We start from the raw sequence: 19,010 nt of genomic DNA, 5'->3' as shown, positions 1-19,010 counted from the left end.
AGCAGTAGAGGCACTTGTAATTTTATGTAAATTCATGCAAATCCCAAAGGTATGCCATGATTGACAATATCTATGTCCTTATCTAAGAAAGCAACCAAAGAAATGATCTATCCAGCGAAAACTGTCGTATAAAACAGGAATGGCCGGCAAGTACATTGCGAAGCAATTGTTAGACAGTCACACCGGATAGGAAATGATTTCAACACGCAAACGTAACTTAGTCATGAATCATAGAAGCACACGGTCATGGCTCCTTCGATTTCATAGCTGCCACTGACAATTCTTCCGCGTTAGCCATCGAAAGAGTGGGAGAACGCCATGTATCGGGCTTTTCGGAAAACCCTTAGTCAGTCATCAGAGTAACAATATATAAAGCTGAAATTCCTGTACTTCTGATTTAGCATTTAGTTTTCATCATGATGGAAATATCATATAAGGATTTCTCGAAAAAGAGTCAGTTTTCTTAATGATGCTCCAGTGCAAAAATGTAAGCACCTTTTTCATTTCCTTCTGCATTTTGTCATCTTTTTACCTACCATTAAAATGAGTAAACAAAAAAAAAAAAAAAAAAAAAAAAAAAACATCGAAGACTTGTCATTTTCATGGAGGATAGAATTTCATGGAGGAACTTAAAATAGAATAATCTGGAGAGGCATATTTAACTTTACGTAACAAATATGAATATTGTTGCGTGCGTACGGGTTCGTAATAGATTGAATGCACAAGTCTAATTGATCAATAAAATTTATTTTTATCAAAAGAAATATTTCAGAACTCTAAAATTTTCCACAGAATTATTTCGTACAAATGTTCCCAGTATCACACAGTATAATCAGTAGTTACACTTCAAACTACTAAGAACGTTAAATACAACGCAATGCAAATAGAAAGCTAATTCGGATATCTCAGTTAACGCGGAACTAAACAACAATAACTAAGCAACTCTTTCTTCGGCTTTAAATAGTTTTCAGCCGGCCGCGAGATATTTCTAGTACGTCCCCGTTCTCTAAATTAATGGAAAGCAATACGAGGTTGGAATTACTGTTACAACTAACATAGTAGTCACCTACATTTATTTAATTTCAATACAAATGACCGAGATACCCATTTACTCAATGTTAAATGCATCTGCCCTTGTATTCTTACTTTTTCAGCATTGCTTTCTCTTAAAGTTCGTTTCTCACTACATTACACAGAAAAATACAATTTTATTTATCATTCTACTAAAATTACCTATGCAAGTACAAAATTCGCAACATCTGCGGTGGCTTTTGCATCATTCAAAGTAAGCCATATGTTAGCAAAAAAAGTGAATCACTTTCTGCTGGGGAATTTATAAAAGAAGCTTTTTCCCTATTTAAGATTGCAAATTTATTATGATTACTAATTTAGTGCCTTACTAACTTACCCCAAAAAGCGAGTCTCTGAATAATGTAATACCGAATAATTTATGCTGTTCTTTAAAAGCCCAATTAGTCCGGATTTTGCTTCTACTGTCACCAGTGTGCCTCCTCTTATTACAACTCTTAAAGTGAAGAAGAATGTATGTAATTTACTGACACAGAATGTAAGGTATAACGAAGTGTAAACAAAGGTATTTTCTTACTTCATACGTGCCGTGTATCTTCTTAATGTAATAGGAAGTATGTCTGGCTAGCTATAAGGAGGTTTGCAATTCGAATCCTGGCTACAGCATTGCATATTTATCACGTTTCCTGTCTCCGAAAAATTTTAATGGCTCATTAAATAACTGACATTATCTGTGTCATTAATATACACAAAGCAAAGTTTATCATGTTAAATAGAGAGTCTTCAACAAAGCAATTCGAATCATCTTCCAGATAAGTCCAATCACTTGCAAAAATATCAAAACTATAAGTATAACATTGACAAATACATTGCAGAAATTAGAAAGGTGATTGAAGGCTTTTAGACTTTCAAAATTTCAAGATTGCAAGATTTTCAAAAAGTTACAGACATTGTGAACTGTGTATCTTTTCCTTTTAAGACGAATTTAAATATAATGTCGCACAAGTTTCTTACACACATTTAAAAACACGCGGTAGGAAATGAAATTATAACTATATAAATTGAACATTTTTGCATGTCAGACAATCTTTTCGGAAATACGTCAATTGCGAATGTCTCCCAGCATCACCAAATTTAGCGAATACATCTCTCTCTTTTGTTCTGAACCTATACGTACTTATACGAATTAGCTTTGTCCTATCTAAGGCTCACGAAGGCTAAGTTTTTTTCCTAATTACTGATTGCCATACTGAAGATTTATTATCATTATTTTTATCGTGATACACACCAAATTATGAACGTTTGGTTTGAGATACGTGGCTTCCGATTAATGCGGTGCCAAGCAACTGCCGAACGGTAACGCCGCTGGACACTGGTAGTTCGACCTGGGCTCGATTCGAGGTGAAAGCGCGTGCTTCATTAATGAACCCCTTCTCAGAAGTTAGGTTAATAAGTTTTGCCTTTCTAGTGCGTAGACCAGATCCTGCATTAACAGACTGCTAAATTTTCGGATCCTTGAACTGCGGGCGTCATTGAAGAGCAGGACTTCGTCAACTCAGGCAACATGAATGAAGGGCTGGTGAAGGTTTATATTCCCAAGCCATCTCTGTCCTACAAGACTACAAGACACGACGGAAAAACTTCTGAATATTGACAGATCATCAAGGTGGATAGTGCTTAATTTTCTCAATGATCAGCTTGTTTTTTGTATAAAATAGACGTTTGCGTTATGTCGTTGCATCGGTCAGAAACTTTCCATCAATTCCAGCATTTAATGAAAATACCCCCTGTACAGAACACTCCTGTGACAGATCCACAAAAGGCTGAATATAAATTTTTAAAATATGATCATCCAGCGCATTAAAATTATGATATCGTTGAAAATGAGATTATTGTTGGAACTTACTTTGACCGCCTAATAACGTGAATGCTGAATTCGGTGGTCTGCCCAGAAATTCACTTTTTGAGAAAGCTTCACGTATGATGTTTGCGCTGTTCAATACCACAACTGGCTTAGATCCCAGCTGTATGCTGAAAGACAAAAAAACATGTTCGTATATAATCTCTGTATTTTAAACTTTACATTCTTTAAAACTGAGAAAAGAATAACTACTATCTGCCCAAGTAAAACTGTGACCAGGAGCAAAAATATGCATGCTCGATTTTGAGAAATACATTTGCTAAAAATATTAGAAAGTTTAAATAAGCTAAATTTCTGGCAAATCACTAAACGTTCAAGGAAATTATATGTCTCGCGTTTTGTTGCTTAATACTGTTATTCAAATAACGACCATGAAATAGAATAAAGCTTAAAAGTTTATTCCCCGAAAGAGTAAAAACTACAAAATTAAAAAATTAGGAATTCTGCTTCTCCGTTTCTTGCAGAAAAATAAATAAAATCAGACTACAATTTTAATAGTTGTATTTATTATAATTATATAAACTTAATATAATGTAAATTAGATCACACTTAAATCGGTAGTTTGAACCGAATTGATGAAAACAATTCAATCCAACCTCCTTACGAACTACTGGCGAGCTGTAAAATTCCTACGCACCAAAATATGAACTTATTCCAACTCAGCATCCTTTGCAACTGTAAGGTACTCATTAGCCGCTAGAAAATTCTGGAGTACATGTTGCCAAAGCAAACGTACCTAAACTGCATTCTATAGAAGACTGACGAGAACATATAAGTAATTAAGAAAATAATTAACTCAAAAATAACGGGTTATTTTAAATAAAACCTCACAAAAACAGATAAATGTGGTCTGTTTTCCAAGAAGTATCTTTTTAGCTGAAAAGAGACCTTAGTCCCAAATCGGATATTAGTCTCGAAGTTTCGAGTATGTATTTTGCGTTGAATCACTAAAAACGGCGTATCACTTTAAAAGGTATTTCTCCCGCCTTCTTGGTATGCCTTCGTGGTGTGATGGTCTGCACACTGGGCGCGTATTCCAGAGGTCCGCGGTTCGATTCCCGGCGAAGGCGTTGCTTATTTTTCATCTTGCCTGCTTTCAAAAATATTTAATGTCTCTACAACTTTTCAGATTGTTGCCACAAAATATTATCGCCCTGTATTATATTTAAAGAAATTAAATAGTGAAGAATCTGCATGAATACATGCATTTTTCTCACACTGTGATAAAACAACGGTATCTAGAGCCATCCAATTTTCTGTAAAGTAGTCTTTTACCCGAACATGGGCATCTAGAAGCCAGAATTTTGAATTTTACTTTCCATATTTTGTAAAACATTAATGAATTTTTAACAAACTCAACTATTTAAAAGCGACCAGTAGCCACAATCTTCGGAATAAAACCTTTTTAGGTCAGCCTGCGAGACTGTTTATCGGAAATTTTAAAGATGTGCTGTTTTTAAATATTTTGTGATTTCTGTGTTGAATCGAATTTTACGTAGAATAAGCGCCAAGCGTATGATAAATAAAGTAAACACACAAAAGGTTAAAAATAAAAGGACAAAAAAAAAATGTTTTGTAAAACCATTTTAGTAAGGAAGCTGAACAGTGATACGATGAATTGAGAAAAGACTGGGAGGGGCACTTAAACCTGCATCGGGAATTCTAAACAGATACCGCTTTGCTGCTTTTAAAATTTTGTAATTTTGTTGTTGAACTGTATATGGCGTAAGTGCGAATAAAATGATGCTTAATAATTAAGCTAAAAAGACAAAAATGGATTAGCAAGAGCGAGTGCAACAACATACTGGTAGACGAGCTCAGCGAGAGAGTAAAAAACTTTAAAAACCCTACTGTACGACCGTTAAAATCTGAAATATTTCAGATTTTTTTTTTCTTTAATGTACTTTTCGTTCTTTATTTTAGATAGCCTTCATAAAATAGTGATTAAACGAAAGGATAAAATAAGAAGTTTTACTTATTTAAAGGATGCTGAAACTTATATCATTATTAAAACAACAAATAAAAGCTGAATTCAAAGACCAAAGCCCGTATAAAACTTAAAATTAGGCTGAAAAAAAAAAAAAAAAGGATGCTTACATATTGGCAGGTAATAAGTTCCAAGACTTGCTACAGTTACATGAATCTGGTAACGATACCGAAGGCTATTTGCAGCATAATAATGAATATTATACATATAACCAATTTTAAATACTAACTGAGAAATTATTTTTAATAAGACATTATTTTTAATAAAAAATTGCTGGTTCATTTCTCCAGTTTTTTTCGCAGTTTTCTTTTTGTTTAGCTCTCTTTCATACAGATGAAAGTAAAAGATCCTGATATTTCGGCCTAATATGTGTTCATGCAATACAGCAAACGGATAAAAAAATCATATTGCGGTATGGATATTAATTTATCTTCTATGAAGATTGGAGTAACACGTTTTGGAGAGAACCCGATTTAGCCTAATAACAGAAAGTGTGCATATTAAAATTACTACAAGTGCCTCCCGCCTATTCGTTATTACGTTAGGAAACTACAGCACCTCGTAAGCCAAAATTCGTTGAAATGTGGCCTTTTTGTATAGTTTAAAAATATATTTCTTTTCCTGGAAAACTTAAGTATCGCACCAATGTGGCTTTCGAATGCTAGTCAAAAGATAAATAATATATTTGCGCTGATATTCGAATTAATCTTAAGGATGCATTTAAAATAACATTAGGCAAAGCTTAATAAAAGCAAATCTTAACAAACAAAACTTAACAAGCAAATCTCAACAAACAAAACTTAATAGCAAAGCCATATAAGCGTTAAGGAAAATGGAAAAAGTTTTAAGCAGAATAGAATCAGCGTTCAGCAAAACAGCGTTAAATGGAATCATTTTAAACCAATGTATGTGGACAGAGAAAGACATCGCATTAAGCAAGGTTTACTTTGATTCTACTTTCTTTTTACACTAATTCGGGTGATCATCGCGCACAAAATGCAACAAAAGATTGCGAAGCTATTTCTCTTTTAATTAGTCGGTCGAAGATGTACGGCTTCATTTTAAGAAATGATTTAAATAACAAAAGAGGAACGTCATATGAATAAGCCAGTTTTTTGTTCGTGATAACTTATTAAAAATATACTAAATTTAAATTTTCATACGGGTCCAGCAGGAGAAAAAATTTCAATTTGAAAATTATTTACCATGGTTGAATTAGTCCTGCTGATACGATCAAATTCTAGGGAATCATATGCAGATATTGTTAGAGGTACTGTAGATAATTATGCATGTTAAGCTTTCAAAGACTTCTAAATGCATCTTTTAAATCAGAAAGGCATTAATTTAGGGGATTTTTTTTACAAATTACAGTTTGATGCAAGGCTAAAATTCGATATTTTATAATTAATTAAATTTATTTTTATAGACCCGTAAATTGATTTCTTTACCTTTTAGGATAAAAATGTCTAAACTATTTATGTTTAGCAATTTTGTAGATTACAGACTTTTATAATCCCTTAAAAGACCAAAGATAATAAGATGAGAAGAAACATAATAGTTGGACCTATTTCCGACGACAACCAATATAAAAATTTTAATTTCATCCATTTTAACTAAAAGCTATCATGTGATCAGAATGGTCCTAGTCCTAAACCTTATCTATTTTATTTCTTAGACAGGAAGTGAGTGTCTGGTATTAATAATTGAAAAGTTACTTAGTTATGCAGTCTTTTTAAACAGAATTTTTTAAAATTATTATTCTGCCATCGAAAGTTTTTTGATTCTTTTGAAATCCTATTTTTTTTTAAATGATGAAATTTTACAATGTCATAAGGATTCGAACTCGGGCTTGAATAGTAGCAAAATCTATTAGCAATGTTAATAATATATTAAACAGAGTTTATAGCCAGCAAAGAGTCGAATAGAGTGAAACATGTTTATTGGAAGTCTCTGCTTTGTCATAAAATTGAAATTTAATAAAATAATTTTATAAAATTTGTCAAATATAAATTTTAATACTTAGTTTATTGACCGGTTTTACCTATGAATAATTATTTGTAAGATTTTATTATCGAAAGCGCAATCGTTAAAATATATTTAGGAGAATATTGTTTTTTACAAGAGTTCTTTTTCGGCAAAAAGTAGTATCTTTAATTCCGCATAATTTGGTAGACTATGAAATTCCTAAAATGCTTTTTTGTGAAAATGAATGAAAATTTATGTTAATTTTCTTTTTAAATACATAGGAAAAAAGTCATAAGTTAGTTGATAAGCGGTGATGATTATTTTTTCCCAACAGTGGCAGTCTTTATTATTTATGCCAGCGGTTTCCAATCTTTTCTTTTTCGCATACCCCTTCAGGGGTCTTTGTAATATAGATACCCCCTGGCCTTCCCTTGTAGAACTATGACCCCTCCTTCAGCCCCTTAGAGTATTCCCGCAGTATATCTTACTACTGTATTATTTTAGTCAGAAAAATTTAATGGAACAAAAACTGGTTATTATATTATTTATTTGAAATAAGCTCTTTCTAAAAAAGACATTAAAAACTGAGTTAATCGATGGATTTATTGACGAGGTCTTAAGCCTCTGCTCAAATATTAAGCATTCTTAAACTAACGCTATGTTAAATATTAAATTTATAAATATTTTAAAGTGGATTAATAGATAATTTATTAGCTACTAAATTTAAGACAAAAATTACTTAACTAAAAGTGTATCTCAAGAAATGTCTCTTTAAAAGTGTGTGGTTTTCCCCATGTGTAACGTGTATACGAGCCAGTTTCCCATAGAAAGTCCTCCACGAAGGCATCCCTCCTCTTAGGCAGATAGCCCTCGAGGCTTTGCCATAATACACACACACACACACACACACATAAAAGTGTATCTCGAAAGGTTGTATACACTGCTGTTCTTATCGACATTTACCTCCTCGCCCAGAAAAAACTGTTTGTTATTCTCAATCTCTATCTATTCAAAATTCATCAGACATATTCTTCTAACTCCTTGTTTGAGAAGAGATTGCTGTTAATTTTGCGAATATGTTTTGTTCCCAAAGTGCCCTGAGCAGAATAAAATTTTCTGCAATTATATGGTTTTTCCCACTTTTAACGATACTGTAATTTATACCGTAGGGCGCTTCAATCGTATTTTCATCAGCTATGTTAAATGGTGTGTGTGTATGGTGTATTTAATTATGGCAAAGCTCACTAGGGCTATCTGCCTAAGGGGAAGGATGCCTTCGTGGAGACTTTCTAAGGAAAACTGGCTCGTATACACGTTACACATGGGGAAAACCACGAAAACACCCATGCAGCCAGCCCGTTCGCGGGATTCGAACCTCGGACCGAACTACCAGTGTTCAGCGACTTTACCGCTCGGCCGCTGGTGGGCAGCTATGTTAAATGATAATAGGTAACATTTCACATTAGGACTCAGACAGTTTTAAAGAAACGTTAATTTCTATTTTAACTGAGATGTTTGGCTTTTAAATGAGGCAATAGTAACGAAGGTTTTACACTTCCGTTTGTTAAAACTTTTGTGCTTACAAAACAAAAAAGACTAGGGCTATTCCAGTCTCTTATGAATAAAATTCCAAATATCAAGTCGTTTGTTGGACGCTGGGTTGCCCGACGGTATTTTTGCCCCACATATCAATTGCCAGACGGCACCAGACGGTATCAATTGCCCGACAACTTATTGGCCTGACGAGTACGCATTTATCGACAGGATACTTTTTTTCATTCAAGACAATAGATTATTATATTTTATAAAAAAATGACCCTAAATATATATGCGTATGCCAGTGGCGTATAAGATTATTCTAACCAGCGCGAGAAACTAATTCATCGCCATTTAAAACTTGAAAATTATCATAATTAAGGAATATGCATTCATCTGATTATTTGGTTAAATAATTATAGTAATTAAAAGGTAATTTTTAAAATAACAAATTTATTTAAATAATAAAATATTATTAAAATATAAACAAAGTTATTTAACTTTCGAGCACAAAATATTTTAGTTATTTCATTAGAAGCAATTATAAAAATCAAAACTTACTGCTTTAAATCACCATTAATTGGTACCTATAAAAAATATTTTATTTAAATCTATTAATGCGATACATGGGATTTCCCGGTGACATAAAATAGAATATTTAAATTTTTAAAAGTTTATTTATCAATATATCGGACAGATGTAAGATGTATAATTAATATATCGGAAAATTAATTAATATGCCTTAATTCAATTAATACATCTTATGTCCCGATTAATGCATCTTATGTTCGATGTATAATTAATACACCAGACATAAGATTCGTGTTCCTTGATGCGAAACCAACGCTCTTTCTAATAGTTTGGCTAATAAATCTCAAACTACACTGATAAGATATGAGGTAAATTCTCTAAGAATTAACGTCAAAAATGGAATCTTTAATCGCTTGGATATCTTGTCAGTTACGTTTTGAGATATATCGGCCAAACTAAAAGAGCGTCAAAGTTTCGCATCAAGAAATACGAATCTTATATCCAAAAAGGCGAAATTAAAAAGTCTTCAGTAGCTAATTATAGTTGGAAATTTGATCATAATTTTGATTTGGGTCTGCAAAAATTATCCAAAAACTTCTTCCATTGGTGAATTGAATTTTTTTGAAGATTTCCATGTTTACAAAGATTTATCTTGTTCAGTTAACGACTTTACTTAATCCAGACCTTTCTAATGTTTTAAAATTCTATTAACACAATTTTCAAATTTCGTTATTATTTCCGCCCGACGGATGTTGCTACCTTCTCTTTCGCTTTAGTCCTTTTTGGTACAAATACAACTGTTACGTTTCCTTTGTTGCAAGGTTCTTTGCTAATTATGCAGAGGGACCTGTATCTGTTTGCGCTCGGAATCATGTAGTCTTGACTAAAATGTACGTCAATCACAAGGTTGTTGCCTTAGTAATTTTCTGTTTTACATTGGCGTTACTTCTGTCTTGAAGCACAGAGTTCTTAAGTTTGGAAGAACCTTTGGAACCTTTGTGAACTATCATTGATCGGTTATTCTTCTAGCCTTACTGCTACGGAATTAATTTATCTGCCTGAGCTTCACTCTTCGCATTTGCTTCATGAATATTTAGGGCCGATCTAAGTCACATAAGAACGCGCAATATTTAAAACACTAACTACAAAGCAATTGTACTTAATATTTTTATCTGATTAGAACATTTCTTTCCGCAAGCTGCGGCTAATTAAGTTTCTGTTATAACCGTCAGACTGATGGCTTAATAAAAGAGTTTATTCTAAACCTTCTGAGTTTGTATTTCTTGTACTTTAGAAGATAAAACAAAGCGACAAGTCTTCTGTCCGTATTTACAGTTTTCAGAATTGGTATTTAGAGTAACGAAGACCGTACAGTGGCATCCAACGTAGCTAGTAAAGCACATCTAGAGACAGTGAGAGCTTTACTTTTCCTCCTCGCGAGATTCCAAGTTAGAGGTAAACTGGCAAGCTCGATGAAATGTTTCGGTTAAATGACAGCAGCGTTTCGACGAAGCTTGACATAAGTTTTGATGGTCAAAGTTCAGTTTTAACTTTTGTGGAAGGCCTCAAAAATCACTTTCTTCTAAACCTAGTTGGGGAGCAAAAGGAAGAAAAGATAGCAGCACTCGTTTTAAAAGAGCAAACTATGAGTTGGTTCAAAGACATCGTATAAAATCTGTTAGATGAACCTGGAAGCAAGGCACTCACTTTCAACCTGGGTAATTCTGCACTAAAGCATTTCATGTAGCAAGCGATAGGTTTGTTCAGAGTCGAAATTATTTGGAAAATATCAAATGGGGGGGGAGAGGAATGATGTCGTTTGCTTATATTGCGGAAAGCTGAAATCGGAAAGTTGTTGTAAGGAAGCAAATGGATATCAAATTAATAAGTTTAACTACATCAAGATTACAAAAAGAGGCTTTTATTTTTGGAAAAAATAGGCGTTTTTTTTTTTTTTTTTTTTTTTTTGTTTGTTTGTTTGAAATAGCGTTAATACTAAATTTATGTTAAGAGATAAAATAATCAATATTTCTTTAGTAAATAAGCCCACCAGCGGCCGAGCGGTAACGTCGCTGAACAGTTGGAGTTCGGTCCGAGGTTCGAATCCCGCGAACGGGCCGGCTGCATGGGTGTTTTCGTGGTGTTCCCCATGTGTAACGTGTATACGAGCCAGTTTCCATTAAAACGTCCTCCACGAAGGCATCCCTACCTTAAGGCAGATAGTCCTCGAATGCTTTGCCGTAATCTAATAAATAAATAACTTTAGTAAATAAATTATTATTATCTTACTTTGCAGCTATTGCGCAAATATTAGAAAAACTTGTTTTCGAATTAAGTGAATTTAAGATCATTCAACATTATGTATATATATATATATATTTCGCAGCTATAAGCGCAAAAAGTTTCAGTAAGTTCTGATGTTTTTAATTTTTTAGGTTTTTAAGCTTTAGCTTATAAGTTGCCGGAAACTGTTTACAGTTCCACTTTTACGATAGGTTAGTCTTCCTTCCAAAAAACACTGTAAAGCAGGCTAGCTCCCTCTTTACTTTCAATTACTGGCTCAGATAAATAACATAGAAATAATTAAATGAAGCAACCAGCTTTGAAAAACCTGTAAGGCTATTGCTACTCCTCCTCCTTCTACTTCAAGTAAAACACAATCACTTTGAAAGACTTACAATTGCATCTACCAAATTACCTGTAAAGAATGTTCTCTCACGCATATAGGTCAAACTGAAAACCCTCTCAACCTCAGTATTAATAACCATAGATCTCACATCAAAAAATTTAAAAATAAAAACAATAATAGCACCAAAGATTATAAGCTTACAGCAATTCTTGAACATTATAATTTACATAATTGTAATAACATAGAAATTAACGTGCTTGATATTGTACCAAACACCAAACTTAGACTGTTCAAGGAATCAATTTACATACTTCAAAAAAAGTCACTTTATCCTTACGGACTAAATGCCTATCTTAGTAATACCACCAATACACAGCAAGAAATCTCTATATATGGACAATTCAGATTTTTTAGCAATACTACTACCAGAGGATCTAGAGGAGGTGATTCCAAAAACAAAATTTTTTTTTCAACACAAGATCTGAAATTAATTATTAAAAGTCTTAATTCCTACCTTGGACATAAAGAATTCGCTAAAAATGCCATAAAACTTCTTCATACCTTTAAGAATACTATCTTATGGAATCCGATTAAAATAATAAATCAACCTTCTCAATGCTTCCAAATAGTCAAAGATCTGATTATAGACTTCTGCAATTTTAAACTAAAGAATAGTAATTTTTTTTTCACAAAAAACTTTTTTGTACTATTCAGTTCAAACACCCTTCTTACGATCAGTTAAAAATACCTAGCATTTTTAAAAATTTCAACACTTGCTTCCTGACCAGCCACTTCAAATTAAGCCCTGTTTAAATTTGAAAAAACCTTAGGTCAACTTGTTATCAACCACCACGTTATACAAGATAATAGGAAATGTAATTGCCTAATGCCTGTCTACAAAAAATATGTCGATCCTTTCCACCAACATGTTATTATTGGAGATCTTAATATCATTGAAGATATAGAATTACGAACCCTTATGCAACTTGGCACCAAATTTCGGCCTACTTTCGGTATTAATAAGCACGTTTGCCTCAAACAATTCAATAATGATCTTGATAAATTTATCATATTAGCTAGTAATAGATCCAATTTACCTACTACAACTTTTCTTGAATGGAAAGCTGCACTAATTAAAGAATTTCAACATTTGCTGTTCAAGTCACCTTTTTTCAACTCTTTACACAATAAAAATCGTCTAGAGGATCTTATTCAAAAACTGCAAGATAACTTTATCATCACGAAAATTGACAAAGCCAGCAACAATTTTAGTGTTATTTGAAAACAATTTTACTTCAACCTTCTGCATAAAAAGTTAAATAACACCTGCACTTACCAAAAAATCACTACCAGTACTAAGATTCTTCTCAATAAATTTAACGCACTACATAAAAGGCTTAAAATACATCCCCAGAAATATAACAACAGGTTTGCCAATCTCTATGCATTACCAAAATTTAATAAGTCTCCAATAAAATTCAGGTTTATAGCTAATAGTACCAAAAGTTATCTTAAAGAAATAGATTATCTTTTTGCACAAAAACTTCGTATAATACGTGACCTAATTAATAACTATGATTTTAAGGATCTGCATTACAACTGGATGATCTCTAGTAACGAACTAGTTCTTAAAACTGTAAATTCACTTAAAATAGACCACATCCAATGCTACGACTTTGAAAACATCTATACTTCTCTACCACTTGAAGAAATATTTACAAGTTTACTTGCTCTTCCAGATTTATTTCCGCAAATTTCTACCATTATTAGCAACGAAAAATGGCATCTTTTCCTCTACAGCGTGCTCTTCAATAATTTTATTCAATTTAACAATAGCATCTTTAAACAAGTGCAGGGAATCCCAATGGGTGGTAATTTTTTAAGCTCTGTCTGTGAATTATTCCTTTTTACAAAAGAATTGACCTTTGTCCGTTCACTCAGTACAGAAGAACATAAATTTTACCAACACATCTATAGATATATTGATGATGTCATTGCATTTAATAACTACAACAAAATAGAAGTTGCTAATATCTACCCTACATGCTTAAAACTAAATAAAACAAATACAGAGCAGCATAATGTAGTCTACCTTGATTTACATATTATTGATCACAATTTTATAAAAGTTTACGACAAAAGAAGAGAATTTAATTTTTCCACACTAAAATTAACCAACTGGAATTCAAATATTTCCAAAAGAGTCATCCTTAACACAATTTATTCACAGCTACTCAGAATAAAAAGAATCTGCAATAATGCAAAACACCTAAAAGAAGAAATACTATACTTCGTAACTATATTGAAAGTAACTTATTCCTCATAAAATAATTAAAATTACTTTAAAAAAAGCTTGCATTAGCCTTACCTATTTTTAGATTTTTTGAGTTAGATAGTGATATTTTATGCTTAAAGCCCAATGTTAAGGTATAAAGTGGATGGCTGATTCAGAGAATCTAATGTAAAAAATGTACAGATAATTCTTGTTACTATATTTTCTTTCCTCCAAAAAATTTTGGCACCATACTTTTAATACTATTGTTTAAATAGTTTTAAATTTCTTTGATGGCCAATTTTACTTTTTTTATTAACAAATCGGGCCTTTTCGTTTTTCATAGTAGCTTGATCGCTCGCTAGCTTGAAGAATTACGACTTTTTATTAACAAAATGACTGTTTTTTCCTTTTACTCTTACTTTAGTGGCCAAGTTTAGTAGTTTTAGCTGAATTAGCCATTTTCACTTTCAGTAACAATTTTTTCTTCCAACAACTTGACTGACGCCATTTTGAAATCTTTACACGTTTTTCCGAGCCTTCCGACCCCCTTCGAAAATTAGAGACGAGTTACAGCTAACGGAGTCTTTTCGTATTGGTTGATGCCCAAAAGACATCGCTCCCCCTACTTACGTCACACGACGAGTGGGATGACGCTGAAGTCCACAGAAGGGAATTACAACCCCTTTTCAACTTGTTTTTAGAGGGAGAGCTCTGCATCGCCACAAGTCAGTTTTTTCCGTTTCTTTTACTACAACTTTTTTCTTGGTCTTAGCAAGACCCACTGTGATTGTTTTCATTTAAATTTTCTTTTAAATTTAATTACATATTTCTAAATTTTATAAAGGTATAAATCTTTAAGCTAGCAGGTCCAGCCCGTATGTTATTGTATATTTAGGACTAATAGCAGACCGCTATTTATTTTTATTTTTATTTTTGTCTTGATTTTTGATGTAATCGGAATAGTTTTCACATATTTTAACACCTTAATGTGTCATTTTGTGCGGACGCGTCGGGAAATAGGAACAGAGAATTGAGACTAATAAATTTTCCAAGACATTTTGTCTAAAAATTTTGTAGCGAAAAAGTTTCAATTGTCTGTTTCGGCGAAACGCGTAATGGAGTTAGCTTGATTCGACGTTCAATTAGATACTTCCCTTGAAAAGCCAGATTGGACCTCGAATTCAGCTAATTTACCATTTCCTGCTTTCTATTTTTATCTGATTTTGTTCGTTATACGTTTTAACTTGTTCCTTGGTTTGATTTTCATATGTTTTAATTTTTCAAGTGTCACATCCATAGGTATTTTACTGTATTTTTTGCCATTACTAGTTTCCAACGCTTAGTATTTTACTGTGTTTATTTTCTTTTACTCGTGTAGCATAATTTCTCACCCTTCAATGAAATTGTTTTTTAAAATGTGTTGAACTTTTTGGAGCCACAGCTCCTGGTAACTTTTAGGCGAGCTTACTACAATTTCTAATTTACTTAATTTTGCAGCATATTGCGCAAAATGTTATCTAGACCAAATTGGTCATACAGTATTGTACTAACTACCTTGCTTATTATATTATATATATATATTCATAAGATAAAAAATCTTAACTTTAAGATTCAATAGCCCCGTATGTCTTTTCATTTGCTTATTTCCTCTTTTCATTTAAAAAAGTAGCAACTGCTCATAATAAATATTATTAAAATGCCTTTTTGGCCGCTTCCATAATTTTTTTGCATCATTTTATCATATTCTGTACGGTTGCTGCTTTCTATCAGAATGTCTATGAATACCGCAGTATACGGGTTAATTTTTCTGTAAACGTTTGACACCCATACTTAGTCGTGAAGTGTTGTTTGTTCTAGCAGACAACTGGAATTTCTGCGCTCAAAATGAGTATATTCAATACTTTTGGATACCACCTCAAATGATAAAACCAAGGGTCTCTTACTTCTCTTCCTCTACATCAAGCCTCTCAAGATGACTTTTGGCTCTATAGTAATTTAAATAACTTTATACACAAAGGAACTATACACTTACAAAAAGTTATGTTTTCTCCAAGATTTTAAATCAGAGCCCAAGGCTATGGCAGTAGTCTTAACCACAACCATGCCAAAAGTACGGCACATTGTCTATATATAATTGGTGTTTCTTTTAAGAGAAATTTAAATATTGCTGATTTGGACAACAGTTTAACTTTAAGACTTAGTACATTTTATCAGCTGGATTCGTTGAATGACGCTTCGTATTTTAATAAAATGTGAAATTCTCTCTATTGCATTAATCTGAACAAAACTAAGAATCATGTTGTTAAAACAGTAGACTAAGGCACTAACTGCCAAAGAAACTGAGCTACTTTTTAATCACATTTAATATGCTAGATGAGAAAATTTGTGTAGTGCTGATTTTGATATGATATGGAAATCCAAAATCATTCTAAAGCAACAGCAATCATTGTAAAATGCATCGCAGAATAAAAAAAATAGAGCAGTGTTCGAATATCTTCCTTTCGAACCTTTTTTTTAAATCACCTCAATGATAAGACATTAAATAAAAGCTTAAGCAATTTAATTTTTATAAGTTTTAACTATTCTTTTATTACATTTATGTTTCTTTTCAAACTTATATTAACTGATGAGCGAGCTATATTTTTTATTGTTTATTACATTCGCTTTACGTGATTTCACTTAGCACGATTTACTTGATGCATTATTTAATTACGCTAAGTTAGATTTTTCTATATAAAAGTACAGTAAAATGAATAAAATCTTATCTTTACGTTTGCAAGGACAAAGCATAAGTAAACAGGCCGAAAGACATTGATCGTCAATAAAAATCTCTGCGAGTTCTCGTATGTAAAGAAACGAAATGTTAGGAAAAGAGTCGGGGAGTATACGGCAGAAATTCGCTTATCTTCGCAGACTTTTTATTTCATGAAAAAACTTTTTCTTTCGACAACAGGTACAATGAGCACAATCTTATTCAAGCGAATTAAATATTTAAAATGAATTTTATTTAACTGACCTGAATACTTCTCCATATTTTTCCCCTAGATCCATGAGTTTGAGATGCACATTTTTAGTTAAGAAAGGTAAATATCCAACAACTGGTAAGCCAATAGGTCCGGGCGGAAAATTTCTTCTCTGTATAATATATGTGATAATCCGGTGCAAAATTAGAGGAAGAAGAATGTATATAATAACAGAAGGAATATTTTGCAAATAATCCAACAGTGCCATATTTGGAGAAAATTTTGTTGCGACCGTAGTTGAGCTCTCTTATGAGCGCTAAAAACTTTAGTAGGTTAATCATAAAGTACTAATGTTTAAAAACTGATAAGATAAGGGTATTTATTCATTTTCCTGCGTACAGAATCTGTAGTGATAAGAACTGCATGTAGGGAATATCTACTTCTGTTGACTTTGATGAAACTGATCTGAAATATAAAAATTTTTTTATTATTGAATGAGATTTAATAGTTTCGGGGAGGAATTCCTTTTTTTTAAGTGTGTATATTTTCCGGTCCAACTTGAAAATTATGGTCAGAGTTAAGAAGAAAATAGCTATTCGTTCAAAATTTAAATATACAATTGTTGACTTCTGAATTCTTTATAACTGAATAGTATTGAAAAGAGATTTGAGTAAAACGTTTTATGGTTACTTTCTCCTTGATTTGTAAATGAAAGTAAAGAAAAGTGGAGAAAAGTGTTAAAGCAACCTCTTTGCATGTAAATAAGGTCGGTTTTCTTACCTTAGATTTGTACAAAATAAACGTAGATTTTGTACCAAATTTTACCAATTTTAAGGATAAATGATATAGGCCCTTTCTCAGAAGGCAGTAAATTTTATTGTATGAGCGAAGCAAAAGGCCGAATGCCAAATAAATAGGAGAGAAAAAGAGATTCACGGAGATAGATAATTTTAATACAATTATGTCCGTTACAGATTACAGTTTCTTTCTCTATAAATTTTCAATCATCTACTAACTGGTAAAACTTTTAGAATAAATCATTTTTAAACATTTTCTGACGTTGCTTAGCAACGGTTATACGATACAAATATGGCGTTGCCACTCAAATGTCAAGGATAAGGAATAACGTAGATAAGGAATCTTACAAATTTTACAAGAATTAATACTTGAGAATGTTTTTAAGTAACAAATAACGCATTTTTGTATCTATAAAAAGTAACTCAAAATATGAATTCGAGCAGAATTATAAGGTATTTCTCCCGCTTTCCTATCGTGCGTTCGTGGTGTAGTGGTCAGCTGACAGAGCCGGTATTTCAGAGATCCGTTGTTCGATTCCCGGCGAAGGCGATTGCATATTTTTCATCTTTCTTGTTTCCAAATTAACTAATGACTCTAAAGAATAAGAACATAATTAATAGATTTTAAATCACTGACTTTCTGAGGAAGGTAAAATATGTAAAACAAACCTGAAAATATAGTTAAAATCTTTTTTTAAAATGATGAGATTTAGGAGATGAGAGAACAGAAAAAAAAATATGATAACCCCAAATGTTGAAATCAAATTTATTATGAATAAAGAATGTTAAAGAAAGGAAGTATGTTTAGCGATTCAGTTTCAAGTGCCATCTGAATGACTGACCCAGTCAAATTCAAAACAGACAAAATAATTTTAAGACCTGTTTATTACAATTAAAAAAGTGAGAAAGTGTCATGAAAATAGAAAATCCAGGGCGGAGAAGAGAATGCTCCCTCGGACTGGTTTATGAACAAGACGACCGCCCAAACAAGATTTATAGCAACAGCCCAGCAATTGGTATTGAAACACTGATCTAAAATTGTTTCTTGCTTAAATTTGTTTATGAAAGGCTGCTTCTGTTTTTATACATCTGAATGGCTTTATACCACAGTATCCATGGGAAAAATGCTCAGTCCTTTAATTTTATTCCCAGATTGTTTACTCGATATTTTTCCATAATTTTTATTTAAAAGCATGTTTCTCTATGATGGTTGTCTGTGTGGAAACCAACTATCACGTTTCTGAGAAGGAATCAAATTTATTCGCTGTATGATGACATAATTGAAATACATTTGCCATTAAGATAATATTTGACATTAAGATATTACGTTTGTCATTAAGATAAGATGCAAATAAAATTAAAAAAATGACAATAAAA

General features: G+C 32.3%; 1 pseudogene across 1 annotated transcript in view; it reads right to left on the bottom strand.

Annotated features, from left to right (window-relative positions):
* The window catches only part of LOC118205536 (cytochrome P450 2J2-like), a 46,125-nt pseudogene extending 28,959 nt beyond the window's left edge, over positions 1–17,166 (bottom strand). The window contains exons 1-2 of the transcript XR_015042116.1: positions 16,890–17,166; positions 2,936–3,060 (exon numbers count right to left, since the gene is read on the bottom strand). The product of XR_015042116.1 is annotated as a cytochrome P450 2J2-like (transcript). The remainder of the gene's footprint in view (positions 1–2,935; positions 3,061–16,889) is intronic.
* Positions 17,167–19,010: the final 1,844 nt, after the last annotated feature.

The sequence above is a fragment of the Stegodyphus dumicola genome, chromosome 7 (genome assembly GCF_044657685.1).
Source record: "Stegodyphus dumicola isolate Sdum_Otavi_A_Nest chromosome 7, ASM4465768v1".
NCBI lineage: Eukaryota > Metazoa > Arthropoda > Arachnida > Araneae > Eresidae > Stegodyphus > Stegodyphus dumicola.
Note: the sequence above shows the minus strand (reverse complement) of the source record. Positions and strands in the feature narration are given on the sequence as shown.